A 27,995-nucleotide genomic window follows, 5' to 3' on the forward strand; every position below is an offset into this window, starting at 1 on the left:
CTTTCAACTTCATTGGAACTCTTTGGGATCAATAACTGTTTCTAATTTAGTCACTCAATGCTTTAAATGACGTATTCTAGTGCTCTTCCACTCGTAAGACATTGTTTCGAGAATAATATTTGCATGCTGCGATTTCTTTTTTCTGTTGCATCCTGTGGAAATGTAAAGGCAAACGGTTTCGTTGAGTGTGTTTACACAAGAGGTATGTTACACTGTACATAATTTAAACAAACACCGAAAAAATTAAATCCCTGTAGAAGGATGCAGGCATTTCCTTTTCGCGGTATAGATGAAACCATATCATCGCGAGAACCATATCACAATTTCATGATGTTCTTACATATTAACGAATTTATTTTTAATACAACCCTATCCCAAATATTATATATTCTTAACTCTAAATACCTGACATCGTAAGTCAATGCACTAGTTAATTCCATAAATTAAATCTCATCAGTTTAAACGATGATAGAACGAATTTTAAAAAAATCTGTAGATAGTACCTGTCTACTCTTGAACATACAATATAAAATACTCAGTGGATAATGTTGGAAAATTTCCGCTTTTCGCGTATGACGCTGCGGTGTACGGAGAAGTTGCAAACGCTGTAAAATTATAGCGAAATGCTATAACATCTACGAGGGATAGTCGCGTGGTGCACAGTTTGGCAGTCACGAATGGTCCGCGGGAGGAACGTTTCTTGGTAAACCTCCTTGTGGGATAAAATCTTTCTAATTTATCCAACAATCTTTTCACGAGATACCTGTAAGGGGTAGCGGTACATTAGTGGATTCTTCTCGGAATGTACGCTCTCAGAATTTTATCAGCAAACTACTCTGTGATGTAGCAGCATTTTGCATGACAGTGTGGTTTACTGATAAAGTTCCGAAAGCGTACGTTCCTAGAAGAATGAAGGAGGCGGTAAGTATAACGCTCCCTCCTGCGAGAATCCCGTTAAAGGTCCATGAAGACGTAATTAGAGAGATGCGAACCCATATGGAGGCCTAACAGCAATTGATCTTCCCGTGAACTATTCGCGAGTGGAACAAGAAACAAGGAACAGCAATATACGAAGTACCCTCCGCCACACACTGCAAGATGGTTAGCATAATACAGATGTAGAGGTAGATTTCGACGTAGATGTAGAATCCCTCTCTAGCAACGTCTGCCGCTGGAATTTACTTGTCCGAAACGCTTTCGCATTTACTATATGAATGTGTAACGAAACGTGATGCTCTTCTTCGAATCTTCTCTATTTTTTTGTATCATTCCTGTCTGGTACAGATGGGAGACTAATGAGCAATATTCACGTATTCGTCGAACGACTGTTTCCGTGAGCAACGATGTAAAATATTCTTCCTAAGAATCTCAATGCGGCCTCTGTCTTTCGCGTGATTGGTTTTGTGCGATTAAATCGCACTTCACGTGTACTCCCATTTGTTTAAGGGGGTAGGACGTCAAATGGGCCAACATGGAGCAGGAGAGGCACCACAGGACATTTTAATTCCACTGTCTATACTTTTACAAACAAATTCATAAAACTTTGTCAGCCTGACCAGAAAGGATTCAGGATTCACACTCTTGGCAGTGGAAGTTCAAAAACGTAACAGTTTTGTTTTTTTATGTTTGAAATTTAACCTTTTTTCACTTACTATTTGCTGCATTAGTTACTATACGTACTCTTTTCTTCATAAATAGGAGAGATTATTCGACGAATTTTGCACAGCATACAAATCATACTTACAGGGGTATGAAACTCTAGAATTTCTTTAGTTTACAAAAAAATGAATGAGCTGTTATATTTTAAACTTCAAGTTTAGAAAAAACTCAAATTCTACAGTTTATTATCTGAATTTTTACCGCAGTTTTTAATAGATTTGGAAAATTCTAGAGTTTCATACACCTGTGAGTATGGTTTGTGTGCTGTGCAAAATTCATCGAAGAATCTCTTACTTATGAAGAAAAGTGTACCTATAGCAACACATGCTGGCAATAGCAAGTGAAAAAATGATGAAATTTGACATGTAAAAAAAATTATTTTGTTATGTTTTTGAACTCCCACTGGTACGAGTGTGAATCCTGAATTATTTCTGGTCATGCTAACAAAGTTTTGTGAATTTGTTTGTAAATGTATAGACAGTAGGAATTAAGATGTCCTATGGTGCCTCTCCCTCAATAGTTGTGACTGCTTTCAGTTATTGTTCTGCACTCGTGTAGTCATAAAATAAATGACCTATGTACCTATTTATCAGAGATAAGCTACATTTGTTTATCTTGGGATTGTGCTACCGATTGCTGCACGAAGCGACGATGCTCTGTAGACCTTACTGCAATTTTCTAGCGTTTTCAGTTTCTCTGTATATTACAGCGTCATATGCGAAAAACATAATGAAATTTTCGACCTTACCCACTGGGCACTTTACAATGTATATTCACGAGTAGATAGCTACTTTCTATTGAATTTTTTCATTCATGCTATCGTATTTTAAACTGATCAGATTTCATTTTAAGCAGTTAACTCGTGCTTTGATTCTTGAAGTCAGGTATTGATTACTAAGTAAGAAAATTGTTAATAAATAATATTTGCGGTAAGGTTGTGTTAAAGATAGATTCGGTGACATGTAAGAACGTCATGAAATTGTGATATAGTGTAGAAGAAAAACCTGCTCCTTCCACACAGATTTAACTTTTTCTACGTTTCTGTAAGTCGATCTCGGTCAATGCCCAGACGACTCCTTTGACAAATATCCGACCGATTTCTTTTCCCATTCTTCATTTTTTCCGTCTGTAATGTCTTAGTAGTCAACGAACTGCTTACGAACGACAGCTTTCCTTACCAACGACAGCGTTGGATATGCGTCGAAATTATGTTTAGATATGGGCTTACGAATTCAACTGCCTCAACCTAATATTTGCGACATCATTTCCTCAAACTGTTCTTCCTTACCCTATAAATTTTCTTATGAACTCGCGGGTAAAGAAATAGTTAAGTGCAAATTCTGGTATCGTCATATGGCGTGGCATTGTGTTTTGGCCATTATTATGTGTATTCATGAGTTCGTTGTATGAGATGCAATGTTTTGACGTATATGCAGTGTAAAATCGTCGGCAGTCCTGAAAGACTGACAATCATTACATTATCATGATGACCATGACTGGACATTAATCGAAAGACACGCAAATTTATTCCAACGATTGTGACTCATCTCAGATGGAGAATGACCCTGGTATTCAAAAGGCACAGAGCAAAGTGACAAACAGCTTCACCAGGTCAGCATTGAAAGCAGTAAGGGGCTGCAATCAGAAACGATAGTTTCTCAGCCAGTGTTGAAGTGCAAGAAGAGATACTCTTGCGAGCATGGAAAATAACTTGACAAGACGCAGCGTTATGTTCTCATCCTCTAATACAAGTGTATAACTGTTGCTGTAAATGTAGAATCCATGTCCGCAACTTCCACACAAAATACATTTTTTTCTGTTGACTGGGTCTGCACACTCTTCAGCTGATATTTACGTCAAATGAAACTACGAGGGCTGTCCAGAAAGTAAGTTCCGATCGGTCGCGAAATGTAAATCACTGGGAAAACCCGATAAAGTTTTGTACAGGTGTGTAGGGCAGTGTCTCTAGAATGCCCGTCGATCTTGTCACGTCGCTCCTCTCAGTTCTGAGTGAACATTGACCATGTAAATATGAGTATGGAATAGCGTCTCCCGCCAAATAAGACGGCCTGGTTAGAGATTTCGCCTGTGTCATGCTGCCCACATAACACAACCGTCGAGCAGTTCCTTCTTCATGCCCATTCTCGGCCGCACACTGCAGGGGCAATGAAGACGCTCCTGCAGCGTCTCCGATAAGAAGTGTTTGATCACCCACAATACAGTCCGTAATTGGCTCCCCTTGAGTCTCATCTCTGCTCACAAGAACCGCTGGCTATGAAGACAAAATTTTTCCACAGACAACGAGCTGTAGACCTGTGCATGTAACTGGCTGAAAGCACAGGCGGCTGCTTTCTACGACGAGGATATTGGAAAGTTGATACAACACTACCCAACATTCGAAGTGGCGACTACGTAGAGAAGTAGGTGGAAGGTGTACCTAACTGTTGCAAATCAAACGTTTCTGGTTTTCACTGTGGTTTCCATTTCGCGACCGATAGGAACTTACTTTCTGGAAAACCCTCGTATATGGTTCCAGATACCTTTTCAAGTCACAGATATCTATAATGAAGTGACGAATGAGAATTTACACTTAATTTGGACTGAGGAAGGAGGCGTGCTAGAGTGGTCTGTGCAGTTGTGTAGAGCCACTGTGCCAGGGTGGCGTAGTGTTTAGCGCATCTGCCTCGTGAGCAGGAGACACGGGTTGAAATCCCAGCTTTGGTACAAATTTTCATTCGTCGCTTCAGTGTACGTATATATGCCACCATATTTGCCATGCCTCTCGCAAAGAGCAGCAGTGCGTTCATTACATTGAACTATTAAGTATTTTTCAGTCGATGCTTACATAAACTGTTTAGTAGTTTTACTGGTATCTACTGATTATTCATTGCCAGTAGCACATAAATACTTCCATTTGCCAACATGTACTGTATTTATAGGCTACAAAGACTTGTCAGTGAAAACTGGTACAACCATGAAACAGATCACGTAACCACTGACTGAAAAACCATTATGCAGAGTAAATTGGACCTCAATCGCTACCATTGCGAAAGTTGTCCGGAGATACAATTTTAGTATCAGGACGTGTGGTGCCTGGTAGCTCTTACAGAATAGTTGCATTTCGTTTGTTTGCTTACCCACATTTATCTTTGTATGCGTGTATTGCATTGAAAATATCTGCACAACAGTGCCAATGACCATAGTATACGCTGTGTATTTTTGTAATATATTGATTATTCCTTGCTAGTGTAGTGTTATCTTGAAGCTGTGAGAAAGGAGGACAGGCGTTCCAAGGCGCGGAAGCAGAGACGATGCTGAGGGCAGACGAAACTAGGGCAGATATTGTTACATTAAGTAAACCGTAAGGGGAAAGCCTTGTGAAAATGCAGACGCCCCCAGACGCGGTCCCAGGGCGTTAGTTACTCTTGAAGGAATTAACATTTAACTTCATATGTCGTCTAGACGCTGTAGTACTTTGTCACCGTAGAACTTTGTAACCAACAGGCACAAACTAGATATAAAGCCAGCTTGATACCATCCCTGAGAACAGCAACGTCAGTAGACTCACAGAGATTTGAAAGAGAGCGAAAACGCCAAAAACTGTTGACCTAGCAGTCCCTACTCCGGGGAGCCCGAGGGGCGGGGCTAAATGACGTATAACAATAATGTTGCAAGCCTTATTTGGCAGAGCAGTTACGTTTAGCTTTCAGCTGAACAATTTTGATACCAAATACGGACTTAGTTAGTGCAACTGCATTAACATCCCCGCCTTAGGAGCAGTAGAGGGGACCTAACTAAACCGTGATTTGCCGACACCTGCAAGGGACCTATGGGATTGGCTGGATGGCTTTCAGTGGGGAAAACAGTGCCCCTCGCGACTCTTTAAAACCCCTTGATTCTGCATTTTGGCAGAGTTCTCAGTCAGATGGTCTGGGTGCCGAATCCGCGTCCGTCGACTCGAGCCTCGGTCCAGCTCCGCATAAGTCTGCTCTCTCTCTCTCTCTCTCTCTCTCTCTCTCTCTCTCTCTCTCTCTTGGAGTGCCTCAGTGAACAGTGTCACATTCATTTTGTGTTCTTTTGCAACTAAGTTGTTGCCTTAAGAGGCTGCTAGTGTTTGCTACTGTGGTTAGCACTCACTCCTGGGACTTCTGCACTAGCGTATGTTGTAACAGTGTTATTCATGCTTTTTCTAACCCCAGAACTAGCCTCCAGTGTATTAGTTAGTCTGGAATAAACAACTATTTCAAAACCCTGTTTGTACAAGAGTCTCCACAACGAGTTACCTACCGAGTCTCACCACCTGCATTTCTAGTAAATGTCTGTAGCAGTGTTGGCTCAGATAGAAGAAAACAATCCAATGCATTCACTGTGAATTGTCCTTCTGCCTTCTGCTCTGTACCGCTCGGGAGCACAGACTGACCAACAACCCCTTTTTCCCTCTCCCACCTATGTCAGGACACGACATCTTGTGTGGAAGGTAACTCCTTCCATCCAAACACGGTGTTTGGTGTTTGAAACAGCAACGGCTACTTTGCTCTTCGCCCTCAAGCTTCCATTCATTACAGCTCGATTCTAAATTGTATCTGGGGCAGTGTTAGTCTACACTAAGTCTGAGACGCAGTAATATGAATAGGTCTACTGATGAAGAACTAGCCGACAAGAACCTCACATGAAGTGGTGGACCAAATGTAATGGAAGAGCAGAAGAAAGTCGCTGTTGCGGTAGAGAGGGTAATAGCATTGAATGCCTGCACTCCTGTAACTAACATTAACCTGAAAGTCCGTATGCCATTATGATCCTGGTTTTAATGCCATTAAATAATACCTCTTTATATCAAATTTGACCCACAGGTACGCAGTGAGATTGAGATGATTAAGGTTTGCAAGTAGCAAGGATTTTTGCAAAGGGCAACGGAAGGAAAGAGGATGGCAACCAGAGTTAAGACAAAACTGAAATGAGAATCCCCACCGCATACTTCATGCATCTACTAAATTTATACCAAAACAAATCGTATCTGATAGAAACTATTTGTGCAATGTAAATGTTTTGCCATCTATGCCTTGAGCTACATAATAATCGGAAAATCGCTGAGTTGTGTGTAGCAGCAATTATCCCGATGATCCCGTCTTTGCTGTACTTGTCTCGAAGACCTAGACTTCCCGGCATTGCTGATATTCTTACTTAATATACGAGGGCTGTCCAGAAAGTAAGTTACGATCGGTCGCGAAATGGAAACGACTATGAAAATCCGATGAAGCTTTGCAAAGATGTGTTGGGCAGTGTCTCTAGTATGACTCTAGGTAGAATTATGTTGCTCTTTCCATTCCTGAGCTCTTAGTGAGCGCGTAAAGATGTTATAGAAAATAGTGTCTCTCGCCAAGTACGAGGGCCTGGTGAGAATTGTCCCCTGAAGCTATGCAACCAACATTCCATAACTGTCGTGCGGTTTCTGCTTCAAGACAATTCTCAGCCTCATTCTGCAGGGGCAATGAAGATGTTTCTGCATCGTTTCAATTGATAATGTTTGGTTGCCCACAATACAGCCCGTAATTGTCTCCCACTGAGTTTCATCTCTGCTCAAACGAACCGCTGGCTATGAAGACAATATTTTGGCACAGACAACGAGCTTTAGGCCAGCGTAGAGAATTGGCGAAAAGCACTGGCGGCTGCCTTCTATGATGAGGCTATTGGAAAGTTGGTACAACGCTACGACGAATGTCTGAGTCAGAACGGCGACTACGTAGAGAAGTAGCTGAAAGGTGTAGCTAACCGTTACAAATGAAACATTTCTGATTTTCACTGTGATTTTCATTTCGCGATCAATCGTAACTTACTTTCTGGACAGCCCTCGTATTTGTAATCACAGCTCAAGGCAGGTTTCTTTATCCCAGCTCCGAATGCAATTTAAATGACCAGGATACGTTTGTAGAACATTGTACTTGAGTTAAGGCATATGGAGGTATGGAGCGAATGATTCACTCCCAACCATACTCAGGCGTAATATAATGAGCAATATTTATGTATAAATAACATGTTTCTTCTGTAAACACACATCAACGGACCATTTTCCTTTACGTTAAATATGGACAACCATCAGTTGTAGAATGGAAAGACGGCAATGAAAATTTGAGCCGGACCAGGGCTCAAACCCAGATTTCCCGTTTATCGCGAGCGATCGCCTTACCACTTGGTTACCCGAGCACGACTCATGACCAAACTCAAACTTCCATATGTGTCGCCAGCCATGTGTCTACAACCTGTAATCGTACACCAATTATGTGTATTCCCGTACAGTGGAGACATTTTACTTGAAAGTCTCTTGCCCGTTGTTGGCGAGTACCACAAATACTAAATAAGATATTGCAGTGCCTGTGTTATTCCGAATTACGAAGCAATGTTGCTTCGGATATGCATGCATGTCCAAAGGAACAGGCAATGCGACGACTACAGCCATTATGAAATACGTTACACGCATTCGCAGTTGCGAATATGTGCGACAGTCATCTGTATAATGGAATGACGACTATGAAAATTTGTCACCATAATGATATGGACCTGTATTTCAGTGTTTTACTCCTATTGCATGCATGTCCGAGGGAACATCGCATCGGAATAATTCAGGCACTGTAATATCATATGTATCCTCCGACACCGCGCAAGCGGCTTTCAAGTAAAATATCTGCCCTGTGCGGAAATATACATAATGGATGCACGAGTTGACATGGTACATACATGGTTGACGACATATGAAAGTTTGGGTCCGGCCGTGAGTTGTGTTTGGGTAACTAAAAGTTAAGGCGACCACTCACAATCAACGGGAAATCCGGATTCGAGTCCCGGTGCTGCACAAAAGTTAATTGCCGTCATTCCATTCTACAGCTGATGTTTGTCCATATTCGCCACTGTGAATACATGTAATGTATCTCATAATGGCTATTGTCGCCGCAGTGCCAAAGTAACATTGCACCGTAATTCAGCATAACAAAGCCTCTGCAATTTGTCTCTGCATTCTCACCGGATTCAACAGACAAAAGAAAATTTTCGCAAAGAATTATTAACTCTGAAACACCGTCTTTCGAGTGGAAGAGCACTGAGATATGTTGTTTTGAAACCATGAGTGACTAAGTTAGAAATAGTTACTGAACTCCACGTGTTCCAAAGAAGCTGAAAGCGCGAACAAATGCCTAACCCACGCCAAATACGACTGCAAAATGAATCACAGAGTCAAACATAAATATCCATGGCCTGACAGAACCACGTTTTGTACAATCGCGTAAATTCAGCGCAGCTGTTCAAAACCAGCAATAATTTCACCATAATCCAGAAACCTGAACGAAGTTGTTGGAAGTGTCCGTTTCAACATTACATGAGGAAAATCGGCACGTTCAGTCGTCACAGGAACAGGAAACGAATTACATTTATGTCTTGGTCATGAGGTCTCACAAAACGAATTCTGCCACCTAGCGTTCTTACAGGCCAGGTGCAGTCTGAGCTGGCATGGCATGCCGATTCACTGGGTGCACAAAAATATGGAAACACTAAAAACATAACGCACTGCCACACCTAAAACGCTGTAGAAAACTGGTGTGATTCAAAACAGCGTCCAGCCGTCTTGGAATGGATATATACGGGTTCTTACGGTTTTCAGGGGAATCTGATAGCCATATTCCTGCAAAATAGTGGGAAGGTCATGTAACGATGATGGAAGTGCACAGCGATCACGCATCCTTCTCTACAAATTACACCACAAAGGCTCAGTAATATAGAGATCTGGTGTCTGTTGTGGCCCGGTGAGATGCAACATCCTTTCACCCACAAAACCATTCTTGGACGACTCGAACGGGGACTCTGTTGTCTTGAGACACACCAGCACCATTCAGGAACAAACATTTTACCATGCGATGGACCTGACCGGCTAAAATGGACACATAATCCTTAGCAGTAATCTTACCTCGAAAAGTAACCATGAAACCCATGGCATAACATGATATGGCTGCCCAAATCGTCACCGAGCCATGCCGTATTTCACTCTTGGGCCATAAAGTTGATGAGAATTAGGGGACTGTGTGAAACAAGACTCATCTGACCAAATAACTTTCTTCCATTGCTCCATAGTTCAGGTTTTGTGACTTTGCGCCACATTTTCTGTCACTGGCATTTCTATCACTGATTGGTGGTTTCTTAACTCCAGTTAACCCTGCAATTTCCTGCTTGTGGAGCTCCCGCTGTGTTGTATTTGTACTGAAGAGGTTCACGAGTGCGACGTTAAGTTCTGCAGTGTTTTTTGCAGCTGTCGTCCTCTTATTTTTCGTCACAATACTCTTCAGTGATCGTATGCCCCGTTCATTTTCGTCAGTGGCTTAGTGGATGATGATTTTCAGCTTTTCCCGTATAAATCTTCGATATGGTGGCTGCTGAAACACCAAACGTTTCGGTTCCTTTGATTACTGAAGCACTCTTCAGACGAGCACTAACAATTTGCCGATGTTCGAATTCACGTAGCTGCGATATTATGAGCACACGGCTACACAGAACACAGTTTCAACCACCACTAAGATTTGCAGCGCACTGAGGACAGTGCACAGGTGCCCTTCGTGGTCGATACAACAGCGCGATCTGCGGGTTTGACTAGTATCTGCATTTATGTCAAAGCATTTCTTATGGAGTTCCACATTTTCGTCTAACCCCTGTATCTTTTAGTTTCCATCCAGAAATGTGCTGCAAGAGCTGTCGGATAGAGGACTATAGATATTTGAGACTAACAAGGAACCGTCTGGCGCACACGAACACATGGCATAGAAATCGTTCACGATAAAGCAGACGTCTTTCAACATCATAATACTCTTTCATCTGTGGATTCTTGGATTACTCTGTGTTTTTAGTGTTTTACTATCTGTTAATACTATATTAGTCTTTTCTGCTGTTTAGAAAATATTTTCTCAGAAATAATTGGAGTTTAAAGACTGACTAAAACATAACTACTTTGTAAATCTGTCATGAGTGACCGCAGACCACGGATCCAAACTGAAAATATCTCTGAGCAACCTCTGCAATTTTGTCAGTCGACTTCGTGTTCACCTTGTAGGTATTTAGGAACTTCCTTACATTTATATTTCATAAAACTAATATTTCTCCTCGCAATGACGTAATAATTTCACAGGATGTAGCTACAGAATGAAAATAAGTACTCATGGCATCTTTTGGCAAGATGGTTCAAATGGCTCTAAGCACTATGGGACTTAACATCTGAGGTCATCAGTCCCCTAGACTTAGAACTGCTTAAACCTAACTAACCTAAGGACATCACACACATCCATGCCCGAGGCAGGATTCGAACCTGTGACCGCAGCAGCAGCGCGGTTCCGGACTGAGGCGCCTAGAACTGCTCGGGCACAGCGGCCGGCTTTTGTGAAGAATTTTAGCAATTTTGTTAAAGTGTCCGCAATAGCATTACAGTATACCAGAGAGCACTCCTTGTTCATATATGTTGTTCTCAACAGTTTATCCAAAATTCGGTACACAAACCGAATTATATAGAAAACATAATCCGTGTTGAGATATTTTAAAACTTCATATTCTAGTGCCTCATGAGGGAAAGAAAAACTAATGTTTCAAGTTACAATTTGTGCGTGCTGATTACAATAACGTGCAGTACTGCAGAAACGAAATGCCACGAGCACAGCAAGCGGAGCAGAATTAAATACTTCCTTCTTCACAGAAGACATTCAAGACCTCAAGCTTGCATTATAGGAAATAGCTTCTCAGAAAAATTTACGACCTCATTACAAGAAAATGTGTCCACAAGTAGACGCAAAAAATTTCTGCAGGAGGTGGTTTTTCTTAAAAGGTTACGTGACCAGACGAAAAGAACACTTCATTACAGCGGACTCCTGAGAACTGTCCGTTTATTATTACCTTTTTTCCCCCGTATAGGAAGCACGTATAGGACCAGGGCAAAAGACAGCGGCAGACGGTCGATCACGTGACTTGGGGAGAAGGCGCGGGTGGCTCCGAATAACTGGGCTTTATGACACGGAATAAAATCCCGAGTGCTGGGCTGGGAGGAGTCGTAGAATAATATATACCGCGCCTTATGCACGGAATACATGTAAAACCAACTATAAAAGACAATAAATCTCGGAAGGAAAGAGTGCGGCTCGCAGGGTCTATTCATCGGCGGAGCACGGCACGTCCGCAGATCAAAATGTAAGAGGACAATGGTAATGGAACTCAAGAAATGCGGACTCCAATGCAATATTTAGTGTTATTTCGTGCAGAAGGTAATATAGTAAAGAGAATATTGAATTATGTAGTAGGTCAAAGGCTGTTTGGGAGAGGGGGGAAAGTAATATCACGTAACGCAATGTCGACTCTCTGAATAACTTATTCCGTTGTTCCTTTTTATGATATCTCCGAACTGGCGGAGGCAACCTTCATTGACTTTTTCGTAAATTAATGTTTAGTGCAGCTTCAAAGCTACGGTCGGATACAGTCGTATAATCGTAGCAGAAAATAATGATAAAAGTTCTCAGCGTAAGTTATAAGAAGCTTAGTAGGAAGATGGGATAATGGTAGATAATCCGACATGACGTCGACAACGTCGTCTCAAGCAACCCGAACAGAGTTTGAGAAGCGAAAGAATTAGGCGTCGCATTGGTGAAGCAAGTACTTCGGCATTCAATGGCTTAGGTCAATCACTAGAACATATCTTATGGCGACACATACACTTGATCGCTCCGTTCCTATCCTCCCCCTCCAATGAACTCAATTTCTCCAGTTTTCTAGTACCTAAAAATGCTTCACCGAAAGCAAAGAAAATTACTTTTGCTTGTTTCCTTGTGAGCTCTTAAAAGTATGTGTCGTAGATATCAAGGGATCGAGCACTTGTACCTAATCACATTTACAATTAACTTCTTCCATAGTTAATTTTATGTGAAACAATTCCTGTTCAGTTCTATTTCACCGTTCAATAGCGGAATTAACTGTAACTGAATAGTACAGTACCTCTTTTTGGAGAAGGCTTACTATGTGCGTCATGATGGTTGTTCCTTTCCATTAATCGATACCATCCAACATCAGAAATTAGTGGCACACAGACATAAAGTGCAAATTCTGATCCAGAATATGATTTCGCGTACCTGCAAGTGCGTTGGTATACCAGGAAACACTGACTACGTAAATTCGCTTACAAATGTGAACAAAACACACACACACACACACACACACACACACACACACACACACACACACCAGCTGTCAACTTTGAATACTATACTAGTTGTGGCCCTCAGCCAATGAATACCAGTCACATACTTTTGGATTTCAAGGTTAGAATTACTTACTACTCAAACAATTGGAGCCTCGCGTTTTTGTAATATGCATAGAATGAATATTTAATTTTGTAAAAATTTTGTAAATATCTGGACTGTTATAAAAACAACTTGTAAAATGGTAGGAAAGTAAATGAAAGAAAATATTATATTTTCCTAGGCTTTGTTGGGGCAGTGAATAATAATAGCGAGGAACAGGGAGAATGACTGTAATTTAGAAGCACATCTTTGACACTAATTGCAGCGCTGTATCAGTTTCAAATAATGTTTCGATACATCAGACTTTAATTACAAGCATTAAATGGTTTACAGTACTGAAATACTTCGCACACGTGTTAAGTCACTGTGCCTTCCTTTTTAAATAACGAAATCAATTTATTTGTGGCCTAAGTAATATAGTGTATCATTATTCTGAATCACTCAGTGACGTACACTATGTGATTTAAAGTATCCGGACACCTGCCTGAAAATGAGTTTAAAAGTTCGTGGCGCACTCCATCGGTAATGCTGGAATTCACTGTGGTGTTGGACCGTCCTTAGCCTTGATGACAGCTTCCACTCTCGCAGGCGTAAGTTCAGTCAGGTGCTGTAAGGTTTCGTGGGGAATGGCAGCCCATTCTTCACGGAGTGGTGCACTCAGGAGAGGTATCTATGTCGGTCAGTGAGGCCTGGCACGAAGTCGGCGTTCCAAAACATCCCAAGGGTCTTCTATAGGATTCAAGTCAGGTCTCTGAGCAGGCCAGTTCATTTTCGTGATGCTATTGTCGTGTAACCACTCCACCACAGGTCGTGCATTATGAACAGGTGCTCGATCCTGTTGAAAGATGTAGTCACCATTCTCGTATTTCTCTTCAACAGTGGGAAGGAAAAAGGTACTTAAAAAGTCAAAGTAGGTCTGTGCTGTGATAGTGCCAAGCAAAATAACAAGAGATACAAGCCCTCTACATGAAAAACACGACCATGCCATACCACCACCGCCTCCGAATTTTACTGTCGGCACTACGTACGCTGGCAGATGACGTTCACCGGGTATTCGTCATACCCATAAGCTGCCATCGGATCTCCACTTTGTGTACCGCGATTCGTCACTCCACAGAACGGTTTTTCACGGTTCAGTAGTCCAATTTTTACGCTCCTTACACTAAGTGAGGCGTTGTTTGGCATTTACCGGCGTGATGTGTGGCTTGTGAGCAGCCGCGCAACCATGAAATCCAAGTTTTCTTGCCTCCTGCGTAACTGTCACAGTACTTGCAGTGGATCCCGATGCAGTTTGGAATTCCTGTGTGATGGTCTGGATAGATGTCTGCCTATTACACATTACGAACCTCTGCAACTGTCGGCGGTCTCTGTTAATCAACAGACGAGGTCGGTCTGTACGGGTTTGTGCTGTGCATGTCCCTTCACATTTCCACTTTAATATCACATCGGAAACAGTGGACCTAGGAATGTTTAGGAGTGCGTTAATCTCGCGTACAGACGTATGACACAAGTGGCACCCAATCACCTGATGACTTTCGAAGTCCGTGAGTTGCGCAGAGCGCCACACTGTGCTCTCTCACGATGTCTAGTGACTACTGAGGTCGCTGATATGGAGTACCTGGGAGTAGGCGGCAGCTTAAAGTACCTAATATGAGAAACGTATGTTTTTGAGGGTGTCCGGATGCTTTTGATTACATAGTGTATTACTTGAATTTCAGTATTAATTAATTAAGATAAGATGAAGATAAAGGAAATATGAAACTTTCTGACAGAGTAAGATTGTGTGCCGAACCGAGGTTCAAACCTGGGACCTGTGCCTTTCGCATGCTGTTGTGCTACCGACTGAACTATCCAAACAAGATACACAACCATTCCTCACAGCTTAACTTCCGTCTAGTATCTGTTCTCTCGCAAGGCATGCAGGAGAAAGACTATACTCTCAAAATATCCGTAAGATCGCTGGCTCATTCAGGAAATATATTTCACTTATTAACAATGCTGGAATTAGATGAATTGAATTTGATGTTTCTAGATTGTGCGTCCGATGTTGCAATTGTTGTTTCTCAGATTAATAGTGTGGCATCCCAGGCTTCAGACGTACGCAGCGTGACCACAGACTAAAAGATAATTTTTTTTAAGCCAGCTGTCCCGGCAGTCTGCCAGTGGCTCAAAGGGTATCGGTATCCCAGTTAGAAACAATTTTGGGATGAGATTACAGTTATCAGTTGTCCCAGACAAATATTAAAATTTAGCGTAAGTGCTTAACCATTTAACGTTACAAAATTGTTAAGGCTTTCGTGGCTACTTGTTGACAAACTGCCTATTGGCTTCTGTCTCGGGTTCTTCGGCCGACGTTCATCTAATGATTTTTCTGACGTTTCGACAGCACGAGTGGCTGGCATTGTCAAAGCTTCACCCTCCATTGCCGGTGGTGAACTGGAGCCGAGCTCGCGGCCGCAGACTATATGTACCTGGCGCGCCAGCGTCCGAGGGCTTCTCCGCGGTCATTTCCGGTGCGGTTCTCCTCTTGCTACCTGCGACGGTCGTTCGCTAAAGTACGGGAAGCCAGGATCCGTTTACCTTAAGGCTTTCCTCTTTCTTGTCGAAACTTTTCGCGTGTTTTTGTATTTCTACAGCTTCTCTAAACAAGAACGTGTGATAGTGCTTCTCTACAGCCAGAACTTCCGTGTCGGCGAACGTTTGGTCTCAATTAAAATGAGTAACCTGCTCGCAGTCAATTGTTCACTCGCTCACTGACGGTGCTGACTGCGAAACGGAATAGTTTTCAGAGTGTATGCAGAACTAGTGATTTCCGTCGTACAACATTGTTTCACTGTGAAAAATCGTTCTACGATGTCTCCTTCCAGTCATCACACGAACTCAGAAATAACGGCTAGTGAGATAAATGATCACGGAACAGTAACGAAGCAAAACTGCTTGACGGTGGGATAAGTATCTGGACTGAAGGAAGCACTTGCGAAATTCCACGCTGATTATGACGCCCTTCTATCAACACTTTGTAATAGATAGCCGTAAGGGTACGATGGGTACGAAACAATTAGGAAAAATGCTTAGGTCACTCCCGTTTTCAAGAACGGTTATCGCACTTAGCCACATAATAGTAGATCTATACCGCTAACGTTTACCTTTTGTAGCCTTATGAAGCATGTTTTATGCTCATGCTTTTCATTGGAGAACGAAAGTCGTCTGTATAAGACTCAAAAGATTGAATAGACGTACATCACGTAAGACTCGGCTGGCTCTGTTCGCCCATGAGGTCCAGATCGTCGTAGACAACGAAATCTAGTTTAATGGCATGTTCGTCTTCTGTATGGGTTCTCTACATTTATACGCTATGGTTTAGAATACGCAATACTAACTTGCCGAGTATTAGACCAGATTACTGACTGAATTCAGGACATATGGTTCCAATGGCTCTGAGCATTATGCGACTTAACTGCTGAACTCATCAGCGCCTAGAACCGCTCGGCCACTCCGGCCGGCGAATTCAGGACATTCTTGCAATTACAACTCAACATGTTTTTCTGAATGTGACGAAATCGGCTGTTGTGAAAGCAATTTCGTTTGCACCTCAAGAGTGTGTAATAGGTCCATTAATGTTTACGGTATGTATGAATGAATGATGTGGCAGATAAGATCACAAGGTATATGAGGCGTTTCGCTGATGATTCTATCGTCTTCAGGAAGGCTGCACATTAGAAGCCTGTACCGAAATGCAGAAAGGTCAGCAGAGGATTGATGATTGGCGCACCTGCCTGACTTGGCCAGAATGGGGGCGATCTGCAATGTAATGAACTCCGGAAATACTCCAAACAGCCAAAATCGATAGTAAAGTATTTAGTTAGATGACCGGTTTCGGTAAGGCTACGTTACATCTCCGGATCTTCAACGTAACAATCCATTCAAGCTCCGACATCAGCGCTTTGTATCGTGGTGTATTATAAATATTTGTGTGTTGTGTTCCACGACCCTTAAAGATACTTTTTTGATATGACACGCTAGAAAGAGCAAATGGAGGAGCTTGAATGAATTGTAAAGTAGAAAATCCGAAGATGAAACATAGTCTTAACGAAAGCGGTCATCTAAATAAATACTTAAATAGCGGTCTTGGTTTTTATGCAACTTTAATTGTAGCGTATTGCGAATAAATAAGCGAACAGTTACCGCTTGATAAAGCTATTGGTGTTAAAGAACTGGACACACTAACAAATGTAAACTCCATAAGTTTAACCGTCCGAACCGACATAAAGTGAAATGACCATATAAATACAGATGCCACCTGGGATTATATGTAACGATCTTAATGGAATGTGCTTCACAGGCGGAAGACGTAGCTTATAAAACTCTTGTAAGACCGATTCTTGAATATTGCTCACCAGTCTTAGAGCGTGTCGGGGTGGTTTAATAGAAGAGACAAGACTAAACGGAGAGTATCACTTTTCGTCACGGGTTCGCTTAGTGAGTGATGGCGTTACGGAGATGCTCAATAAACTTCTGTGGCAGACGCTACAAGAGAGGCGCTGTACATGAGGGAAAGCGCACGTTATAAGAGGAGTTTGATAACGGATTACTTCTTCCCAACCGATTCCCTTATAATGTCAACAACGAGAAAATGAAATGCGGAGGCTTGCCCACACAGCACTCGCGAAGGGACTAGTGTAGGGCTGAAACGACAGCGGTACCTGATGTATCCATGGCCAGAAACCTGGAAGGGTGGCTTGAGTAATGTAGATGTTGATGTAGATGACTACATGCTTTTATTTAAGAAGTTGTCAAGAAGAAACAGATGTGCCCTGTGAACAACAATAAAAAGCAGAATGGAGAATGTACTGTAACCTTAACTATAATTGTGAGTTATACAAAACTGCCTTCACCATAATCACACGAGAAGTATAGCATCCGCTGAAGTATGCAGGGAAAAGTGACGTTGTTAAATATGGTTCTACTCAGGAGAGGAGCAACCGGAATTAGGGATTATAAAGCAGTATACGTGTTCGTAGTAGTAGAATTGCTGTGTCAGTTGTATGTGTCGCGTTACAAACATCGTTCTCTATAAAATTACTGGGGCGAAGATACAAACCGACTGCTAGCTGAGCTGTAAGAACAGCATCTGTCGACCACCAAAACACCTACGAGTTATGCACTGGCGGGTAATGACACGCGGTGACTAGCTACTTATCTGCCTTGTAACTGCCCACTGCTGCGTTGTCAACAATAGCCGCCACACATCGTTAAGCGCCTTCCAATGCTTTTCAAGCCACGAAGACCGCGAGGTATAGTTCTATTGTATGTCCTACACTGTGCTTACCACCTACTCAAAACGCCTTGAAATAGTATTTTCAGCTGAACTGCTAAACCTAAAATAATAGGTTAGTAATGCGTAAACGCAGGCATCACTTATTATTGGATGATAGTTTGATCAATATTTGAGTTCTTCTGATTCTTAGTTTTGAATATTCCACCTAGCTAAGAGATAATGATTCATTCCAGATAAGAAAGTCTTCCGCAAGCGTCCCACAAAATGTGTTACTAGTTTTGAAAAGAGATGCTGCACATCATTCTGCGTAAATTAAGTGTGTTAATGTACTATAAATCAATTCACGAGTGACAAACACTGTCTATCTCACGTACATGAGGCTGAACTATATACACAAGTTACGTCATACCCCAAATTGCTCGTAGTTTTCAGATATTAGCAACAGTACCAACGTAATGCCACGATGTTTTGGCTCTTATTACCACAGAACCACATCCGAATTAGCTCTATGGAAGTTGGCGGAGAGGAATCGCTCTGAACGATGGCTGTTAATATTTCCGGCGTAGAAAACAAACCTAGAACCAAAACGAAACGATGAGATATTAGTGATTTCTTCCAATAATCGGCTTATCCATATTGATATAAACTGCCCTTGTTTACCGTGATCTTAGTGGTCATGAGATATTTAGCCATGTCATTAGGCCTATGTCCATCTTGCTCTGTGGTGGCGTAGAGTAATAGTCCCAGTTAGTAATAGAATTCCGACGCCAGTGGACTTTTACATGCTGTACCAATGTTTGTTCGGCGACTCTTGTCAATGAATATTGCTCTCCGCCCTCTAATAATCTTCGCTTATGTTTTCTTCATAATGAATTGTATCTGCCGTAACAGTTACGCGAAACAGCGACCCAAGAATCTACTTTTTTTTTCTTTAAATTGTAAGTTCCCTACTATGTGTTTCTGTACTAAATTAAGCCCAAATTTACCTCGAACTTTACAAATAGTCTACGTATTACCAAAACTATGCACTCACAGATTCATATTACACTTAAACTCGTATGCTAAGCGTCGACTAAACAGAACCTAATTTGAATTGAACTGTAACTGGTCTGAATACAACTTGTCTTTATATTAAATGCCCATCTGAAGTAAAAACATTACCTGCCCCTGATTGAAATTTCCATTTACCTCACCCTTGCATCTTGACAACATTGTTGCATATTTCTTGAAAGCACAACAGCAAACAGCAATCGGCTAAGCTAGATTTCTATTTTTAAATAAAATGCCGGAAATATTCAAACTGTCGCGTACCACATGAGCAATGTAGTAGAGTGTTATGATAAACCTTGTTCAAACAGTGGGATGGGGAACTAACTATCCCCATGAAACGTTATTCCAAGAAAATTTAGGAACTTGTGGTAATTTCTATGGGACCAAACTGCTTCTCTTATAAGAAAAGATAACTCAAAATATGTATTCTTTTCACATTTCCGTATATATATAATCATATTCATCCTTGCCGTCTTTTACAATAAATCTAACAGATAAAATCACGAGTCACCGCAGCACTACTGAACACGTCCGTCACTTACCACACTCCAAAAGTAAGTATGTATCGGACTAAGCAAAGGCAAAGACTGCGCCGCAACAAGACCCAAAATTGTTTAAGAGTAACATAAGTTGCGCTCCCTCTGACGTGCACGTCAATAACTAACAAAATCAAAGTTACATGCCCTCCTTACAAAAATTCTCCCATTTCGCCTCAGATGTGCCTTACCAAGTAAGTATAAATGTAATAACAAATGACTTTATTCCGTTTATTAAATATTGCCTTCGTCATTTAGTAAATGAATCGAAAATGGAAATTCAGACACATAGGTAACTGCGTTCTACAAAACAGCAAGTGAGCAAGAGAAACTTTTTCTTCGTTAATTTGCGACGCTCATTCCCATAAGCCCGTAAGCAACATTTATAGGATGAATGGAAGCTGCTAACAGGATTGGAGCCTAAGTAGGTAGGAGTGCTATTTTCGTGACTCCGGGTAGTTGGCAGCTCGTCTACGTAAATAATAACTTGGAGACTGAGTTTGCATCTAGCGTAGGAATTCCAACTGCGGTCGCTCTGGCTACGTGGAAATGACGGGCGCCCCATGGAACTTGGCAGGCAGTGGCAGCTTCTCGTGCCATTACTGAGTATTAGCGCCCATCGAGAGTTCCCGGCCTACACTCCTCCTTCATTTACCGTATTTTTCAACTTATTCATTTGCTCCCAGCTTAGAAAATAATCTTAAGGTTAATGTCCTATATTTCTATGTTACGTTTGCTCTTTGGACAAGTTGTTCCATTTGTTTGATAGCACTAATCTGAGTTTATTGAGTGTTTCCAGTGGGAGTATAGGGGAACTAATACAGAAAAGTTAAAATGAGTCAGTGTTAGTTAGAACCTTGCACAAAATTCCTGGGGGTCGTGGCCGAGAACAGTCAGTGATTAGGTAATAACAATTGTTCTTGTCTTTCACAGATATATCTAGTTTCAACATGGAAGACAATAAACAGCTAATTAACTTTAAATTCAGTTCTTAAAAGTGAATTCAGGCATGACAGGCATTAAAAGCCATACAAAGTCACAAACGAGTGATATTTTAATGAGGGTAACCAAAAACAGTTGAAACTCACGGCGAAGCAGCACGAAAGGCTCAGTGAATTACTATTTTACTTCACACTGATTGCTTAGCTGCATTCGCAGATTACCTAGCTTATTTTTATGGAGAAAATCTCAAGGAATGAAATGGGGAAACAGCGGGTGACAATCTTATCTACAATGACGGTGAAAGTATTTTTCGTTTAATTAAGGGAAATTCCTTTAACCTGCATTGGTTATAACATTCTAAAGCATATTATATGATAAATGCAGCGACATTCGTTCTGTAAAAGAAACGCCACGTGTATCTGTGGGGTCTGCTGGAAGTGTCAGTCTTGCGAAATATTTTTTTAATATTTTAATTTTATTTTTATTTGTTCACACTGCATTATTTACTCACATTCAGTACCCTGTAAGCGGTACATACAAGCGAACAGTTTGATACTGTTTATGTGATTTCCTAAAGCTGTTCTATAGACTGTCAAGCGATAACCAACATCAGATCGTATGGAGAAACTTCTCAGTTCTATAACTGTGTGTCAGAATTCTTTAGAAAAAAAATTAAAAAAAGCATTGTTCTCTGAATGGTGAACCATCGAAAGAAACTAGAGTATTATCGAATGTGCTTACGACACATGTTCTTAAAACGCACATAATCTTTGTCGGCTATTTTCAATAACATTGAGACCACTCGCTGACAGTGAAGTGTCTAGTGCAACGTATCTTTGTTGCACGATTATAAGGGAGTACAGGATGTTATATAGAAGATCAGGAGAAATAGCACAGTATCTAAACTAGATATTCTAAATAACATCCTCATGAGAAAGTATACAAAGGCCACGTAACGCCAGTAAACAATAAAATAATTTTAATAGCACCAGCTTACAAGTTTTGTGCTAAGCACCCAGAATCTGTAAATACCCAAAGTTGAAGGCAAGGAGTGGTACGACGCAGAATGAAAACGAGTGTTAGTGATAAACAACATTAGTGAAATAATTAGATATGCGGCAGAAAGTTTAAGGAAATTTAATATATCTGTTGAGAAAACCGTAAGCAAAATTTATGTACTGTAGCCCCGCAGGCAGTTTAAGAACATATCAGTGTTACGTATCACTTCGTGAGAGTTAACTGAGGATCACTGTGAAACTGTCAATAATATTCGGAAGAGCAGACTGTTCTAATGTGCAGCCGGCCGGTGTGGCCGTGCGGTTCTAGGCGCTACAGTCTGGAACCGCGTGACCACTACGGTCGCAGGTTCGAATCCTGCCTCGGGCATGGATGTTTGTGATGTCCTTAGGTTAAGTTAGGTTTAAGTAGTTCTAAGTTCTGGTGGATTGATGATGTCAGATGTTAAGTCCCATAGTGCTCAGAGCCATTTGAACCATTTCTACTGCGCAATTTCCAGAGACACATAGACAATCATTCTTCCTCATCCCATATGTGAAATGAGTAGGACGAACAGTATTTGATAATGGTTTAAATTACACTCTATCGTGCACTGTACAATTGTGTGAGTTCTTTCGTCTTGTCGGCATTATCAGTGATATCTTTTCCTCCTTCAAGCGAAACTAAATCGTCATCACAAATACTCAACAACATTGCGTAGTGCCTTGAGGAGTAGATATTAAAATGTAGATGAAATTGTTTACTGTCGTCACTTTTAAGGATTACTTTCTTTTAAAGGTGTGATAGTTCGTACCCTAATTGTAGGCTTTGATTACTTTAGTTTTAATTAATTCTCCCCCATTTCCACCGTATCTTTTTAGAACTGCTGCTTTCACATGAGCTGAAACACTTAATACACTAGGAAACATGTAACTAAAAACACTTCGTTTAAATAAAAATTAAATTCAGTATGTAAGGTATAATTCCGTGATTATTAGTATTATAGAACATATCAGTGTTACGAATCACTTCATGAGAGTTAACTGAGGATCACTGTGAAACTGTCAACAATGTTCAGCAGAACCTTGGGGATGAATTTAGAGACCTGTTCTACTGCGCAATTTCCAGAGACACATTCTCGATCGGGTAGCAAAATAGAGGAAAGAATTAATCCATTCATAAAAATATCGAAATTCATGTCATCTGTACGGAAACAAAAGATAAAGCGTAACATGGAATAAGGTACAAACCACTCAATGGACGCATAATGTCATGTGACTGGCACTGACTTACTTCCACTGCTTCACATGGTGGGCTCCATATGTAAAAATTGAACGCTGCTCTTACTGTTTTTATTGTAGCCCTAAACGTCAGTCATTTATACATCCCAATGTTTTCAGTACGCATAAACAATTCACCAGACGGCGTCAGTAGCACTGTCATATTGTTCAATGACGATGCTGATGTCCACAGGAACATATCGTCGCTGAACGACCATTAGGAAATGAAGAGAGGGTTGAAGAATTTTTCTACATGGTGTAATGGAAGGCTGCTCTCTTTAAATGCAAGGTAATTTCCATGACAAGGAGAAAGAACCCAATAGCTTCCGGTTTATAGACTAACACGATCTTATCGTTTCAGCGTGATTAAAAAGTGATCTGGAATTGGACAAATAAGTAAAATGATTTAAATCTGTTTGGAGGGTTGTGCGAAAGTGCGCTACATCTGTAAAGAAATCGTACGCAAGTCACTAGTGCGACCTTTCTAACTGATCCAGCGAGTGAAGTCCTCGGCTAGTAGGCTTGAGAAACACGAATCGATTGAACTGAAAGAGGAGTTGCTAATATTGTAACCGGTTGCTATATCTGATACCAAAGTGTAATGGAGATGCTAGGGAAAGTTAAACGGGAATCTGTGCAAGAAAGGCTACGTTATTCGCGCTAAACTCTACTGAGCAAATGCAGAGAACGGGTATTCGAGGAAGATTGTATGAGAGTTCTGTTTCCTTCGTCGTACATCGCGTGTAGCGACAGTGAAAATGTGGTAGTAAAGGTTAGAGGTCGTACAGAGGCACGTACATGATAATTTTTCATTCCCTCTGTACGCGAATGAAATATGACAGAAGCTCCTCGCACTAGAGCACAAGATGAAGGGTACAAGATGAAGGAGCTAACACCGGCCAGGCAAGATATATCAAGAACGACTAAATACATCAGTAAGGGGTTTAAGCTATAGCGGAGAAAGTGGGCCACTTCCTAACCAACTTTGATTCCGTAAGGAATCAGTGTGCACAGTGACTGTAGATTAATTAATACATACGTGCCAAATCGAATGATTCTTTTTGATAAAAACTGCACTTCGTCCTTCTTCCAGTTACCTTATGATTCTTCCCAGTGTGAAGTCAAACAAATGTTGTCTCAGGCTCATGTTGTAATGAAGAACGCTTTTACAATGCACCGTAACTGCAAACTGATGGCCACACACTGTCGTTTCCTGTTCCTCCAACTGTCTCGTGTTGCTGGACAAGTGTCATCTGACGCTACACTGATGCTGACCTCATGCAACGTGACATCCATCTTTCTGTGCACTACTGGGAGACCTCTTGTGAAATGCCCCGCCTCCTCCCCCCCCCCTCCCCCCCTGAGAATTTCATTCGTTTTCATCGAGAAGTTGATATGTCATTTTGCTTTGGCTACTTCGTCCTTAAGTTTTGCAAAGTGTAGTAACAAAAAACAGTGGAGCAAACCACTGTCCCATCCTCAGGAGGAAACATCCCACATGCATCTACCCTTCTGTACCAGTTGTAGGCAGACACGTAATTCACGTACCGGTTGTTGTTCATAAATTTATACCAAGTGCTGAAAATTACCTTTGGGTATTTATATGTGCTATGTATCGATTAAGGATAGGTAATACTATATGTGCTGTTTTTATTGCACATCATTATCCAAAACTTCACGTCTTCAGGAGTCGTCTGTTTTTCCTTGTATCCTACTAGCTTTAATTTTCCCCGCAGAAAAAGTCAGAAGTGTTTGCTGGAGAGCGTGCAGACCATTCTGTATTTTCCGCACGATCGATCCAGTGATCTAGAAATTTGGCCAAGTAGGTCTGTAATTATATGTGTGCAATGAGTGAGACATCTCTCACGTTGGTACCATGTGAACTGCCATGTGTCCAGTGAGATGTATTTCATTCACTTTAGATCCTTGTGACTATTTAAAGACCATAAATACAACAGGCACTAATGATAGCGATTCTTGGGGAACCCGCACCACCAGTTGACAGACCGCAGTCACTGTTTATTCCCATCTCTCAGCCAGCATGAATTATGATAACCAGTATTGCACACTGCTCCGAATGATTTTCCTGTATTATGCAGACGATGCTTCATTTGTACTAAAATATTTCATAAAAATGTCGCATCAGTTAGTCATTCTCGTAGACACCATTCTGAGAACTGTAATCGATTCTGAAATTCATTTGGCGATCGATGAAGCCAATGGAATGCAGTTCTTGCAGAAAATTCCTTAGGCTGATCTCACTCACACATTCAATCTATCGCTTCTAAACATTAGCTGTATTTCTCTGAACACTTGCTGTTGCTTTTGGTTTGCGTGCTTTATTCTTCACTTTTGAATTTCTTGAAATTTTGTTACAGTGTTTCCCACGGCCGATTCCCAGGGCTTGGCGTGATCAGGAGACGTTTCAGCATACAGCCCCAGCGTTACTCTAACAGAATGGCTACTTTCGCCATAAACCAAAACAGTATCCACATTTTCGACTGTTTACTTATTGCTAAGACTACAGAACACAGACTGAAGGGCTTCAAGGCTTCAAGCGTTCAGTAAACGTAAGACTCGTAAGCGAGTTAGGCGCTTGCTTACATTTGCAACAGTGACGTAGTCGTTAGCGGGATCGTTTTCCTGGCGGTGGGGCAGCGTTGTATTACCATATTATCTTGTCACCATTTCATTATGTCCCATACATGTTGTGACGTTAAAGTACTCTTTGCTATGCTACAGAGATGAATACACTTATCAGCCAGAACATTATGACCTCCCACTTAATAGCCGGTATGTCCGTCCACCTTTGGCGCGGATAACATCGGGGACGCGTCGTGGCATGAAAACCGGAGGTCTTGGTAGATGGCTGGATGGAGTTGGCACCACATCTGCACACACAATTTACATAATTCCCGTAAATACCGGGCAGGATGGCAAGAGCTCTGACACCAGATTCAATCACATCGCAGATGTGTTCGATCGGTTTCAGATATGGTGCGTTTGGGACGAGCACATCAATTGCATCTCTCCATTGTGTTCCTTGAACCACTCCATAACGCTCCTGGCTTTGTGACATGGAGCGTTATCCTGCTGAAAAGTGTCACTGCCGTTAGGAAACATAGTCGTCATGAAGGGTTGTACGTAGTCTGCAGCAAGTTTACGATACTCCTTGGTCGTCAAGGTGCCTTCCAGGAGTCCGACTGGAGCCGTAGATGCCCAAGTGTGTGTTCCCCAGAGCATAATAGAGCCGCCGCCAGTTTGCCTCCGTCCCGCTGCACAGGTGTCAAGGAGCTGTTCCCCGGGCAGACGACGTATTCACGCGCTCCCATCGGCATGATAAAGAAGGTACCGAGATTCATCACCGGCCGGAGTGGCCGTGCGGTTCTAGGCGCTACAGTCTGGAACCGAGCGACCGCTACGGTCGCAGCCTCGAATCCTGCCTCGGGCATGGATGTGTTTGATGTCCTTAGGTTAGTTAGGTTTAATTAGTTCTAAATTCTAGGCGACTGATGACCTCAGAAGTCGCATATCGCTCAGAGCCATTTTTTCGGGATTCATGAGACCATGCAACGCTCTGCCACTGCCGACAATCCAATGCCCATTTCAGCCGTAGTTTCCGATGTCGTAGCGCTGACATTAACACATGCTCGGGTCGTTGGCTGCGGAGGCCCGTCGTTAGGAGTGTTTGAAGCACTGTGTGTTCAGACACACTTTTACTCTGCCCAGCATTAAAGTCATCTAGCGCGAAGGATGGCCGCCCAACCTCACGACATCTGAAGGTGGTGTCAATTTGGTTTCGCCACATGTCGAAGACATTCACCACAGCACTCTTCCAACACCCGTTAAGTCGTGCAGTTTACGAAATGCTCCTGCCGAGCCTCCGGGTCATCACAACCTGCCGCCAGTCAAACTCAGATCGCATGCCTTAACCCTGGTACACACAGACAGGATGCTCACTCACACTACAAGCACCGTGCGTGTGTGTGACTAGTAGTCATTCGTTGGCACGTGAAGCTGCTATCACCTGGACGATAGTGTCTCAGCGGTTATACTGTTCTGGCTGATCAGTGTAAGTAATTATCTAAAAACAGATCGGTGCCATAACTAATTTCTAGCTGTATAGAAGTTAAAAATTGCTTGTGTGCGAAACATTGTTCACTATAACTTAGAGAGAATCACACCCGAAATAATTAATCGTTCTGAGTATATTTGGAAAGGCTTGTATTAGCTGACTCATTCTACTTATGTGTTAAATTTACCTTTGCTATTATCGTTGTTGGTTTTACGAATTAAATTATATTTTGTATAACTTCGAAGAATTAGACATTTTCAAATAATCCGTTGTAACATTTGATTTCTTGGCCACCAATGGCTGCTAGACCTGTTCCTGACTTCAACTGGCTCGGTCAGTTCCCACTTGCTGGAGGAAGGGGATTTCTGTTTTGCCAGAAGATGATGGGCAGGTTTTTCTTTAACCATCCTGTAAGGGTGGTAGCCGGAGCCGACAAAAATAGTTTCAAGAGCGAGTAATTTTCCCATGACGGTCGGAGTCTTGCTGTATCTGCGACTGTGAAATATTTCAAACTACTGGCAGAAAGTAAGAATTTACAGTAACACAATTACCTTCAGCAGCATATGGCCGACGAAAATGGCTACATTCTGATCCTGGCTGGCTACATGGCAGGAATGTTAAACAATTTTGTGGAGTGAAGTAGACCATCTTTGGGACGGAGATGGTGTTTTCACTGTGTTTGTGACGGTTGGATTTCACATTAAGAACATTTTCAAGAGGGCGAACATCTATTTACGCATTGTCCCGCACAGTGTATTTCTGAAGCCGGGAATACACTAACCGCCACGACCAACCAGGTTGCTAGTATTCAGTTGGAGGCGGCGTACAGAACTGTTAGCGATGAACGTACTCCCGTCCACCTGCTGGATC

The 27,995-nt window shown here is 41.8% G+C and overlaps 1 protein-coding gene across 6 annotated transcripts in view; it reads left to right on the plus strand.

Moving 5' to 3' along the window:
* LOC124798130 (hemicentin-2-like) overlaps positions 1-27,995 on the plus strand; it is a 1,906,233-nt gene that overhangs the window by 649,978 nt on the left and 1,228,260 nt on the right. The window contains exon 3 of one of the 6 annotated variants that reach the window (XM_047261391.1): positions 19,791-19,850. The exons of the other annotated variants lie outside the window; for them this stretch is intronic. The gene's annotated coding sequence lies outside the window, so the exon portion shown is untranslated. The remainder of the gene's footprint in view (positions 1-19,790; positions 19,851-27,995) is intronic. 6 annotated transcript variants of the gene reach the window in all.

The sequence above is a fragment of the Schistocerca piceifrons genome, chromosome 5 (assembly GCF_021461385.2).
Source record: "Schistocerca piceifrons isolate TAMUIC-IGC-003096 chromosome 5, iqSchPice1.1, whole genome shotgun sequence".
NCBI lineage: Eukaryota > Metazoa > Arthropoda > Insecta > Orthoptera > Acrididae > Schistocerca > Schistocerca piceifrons.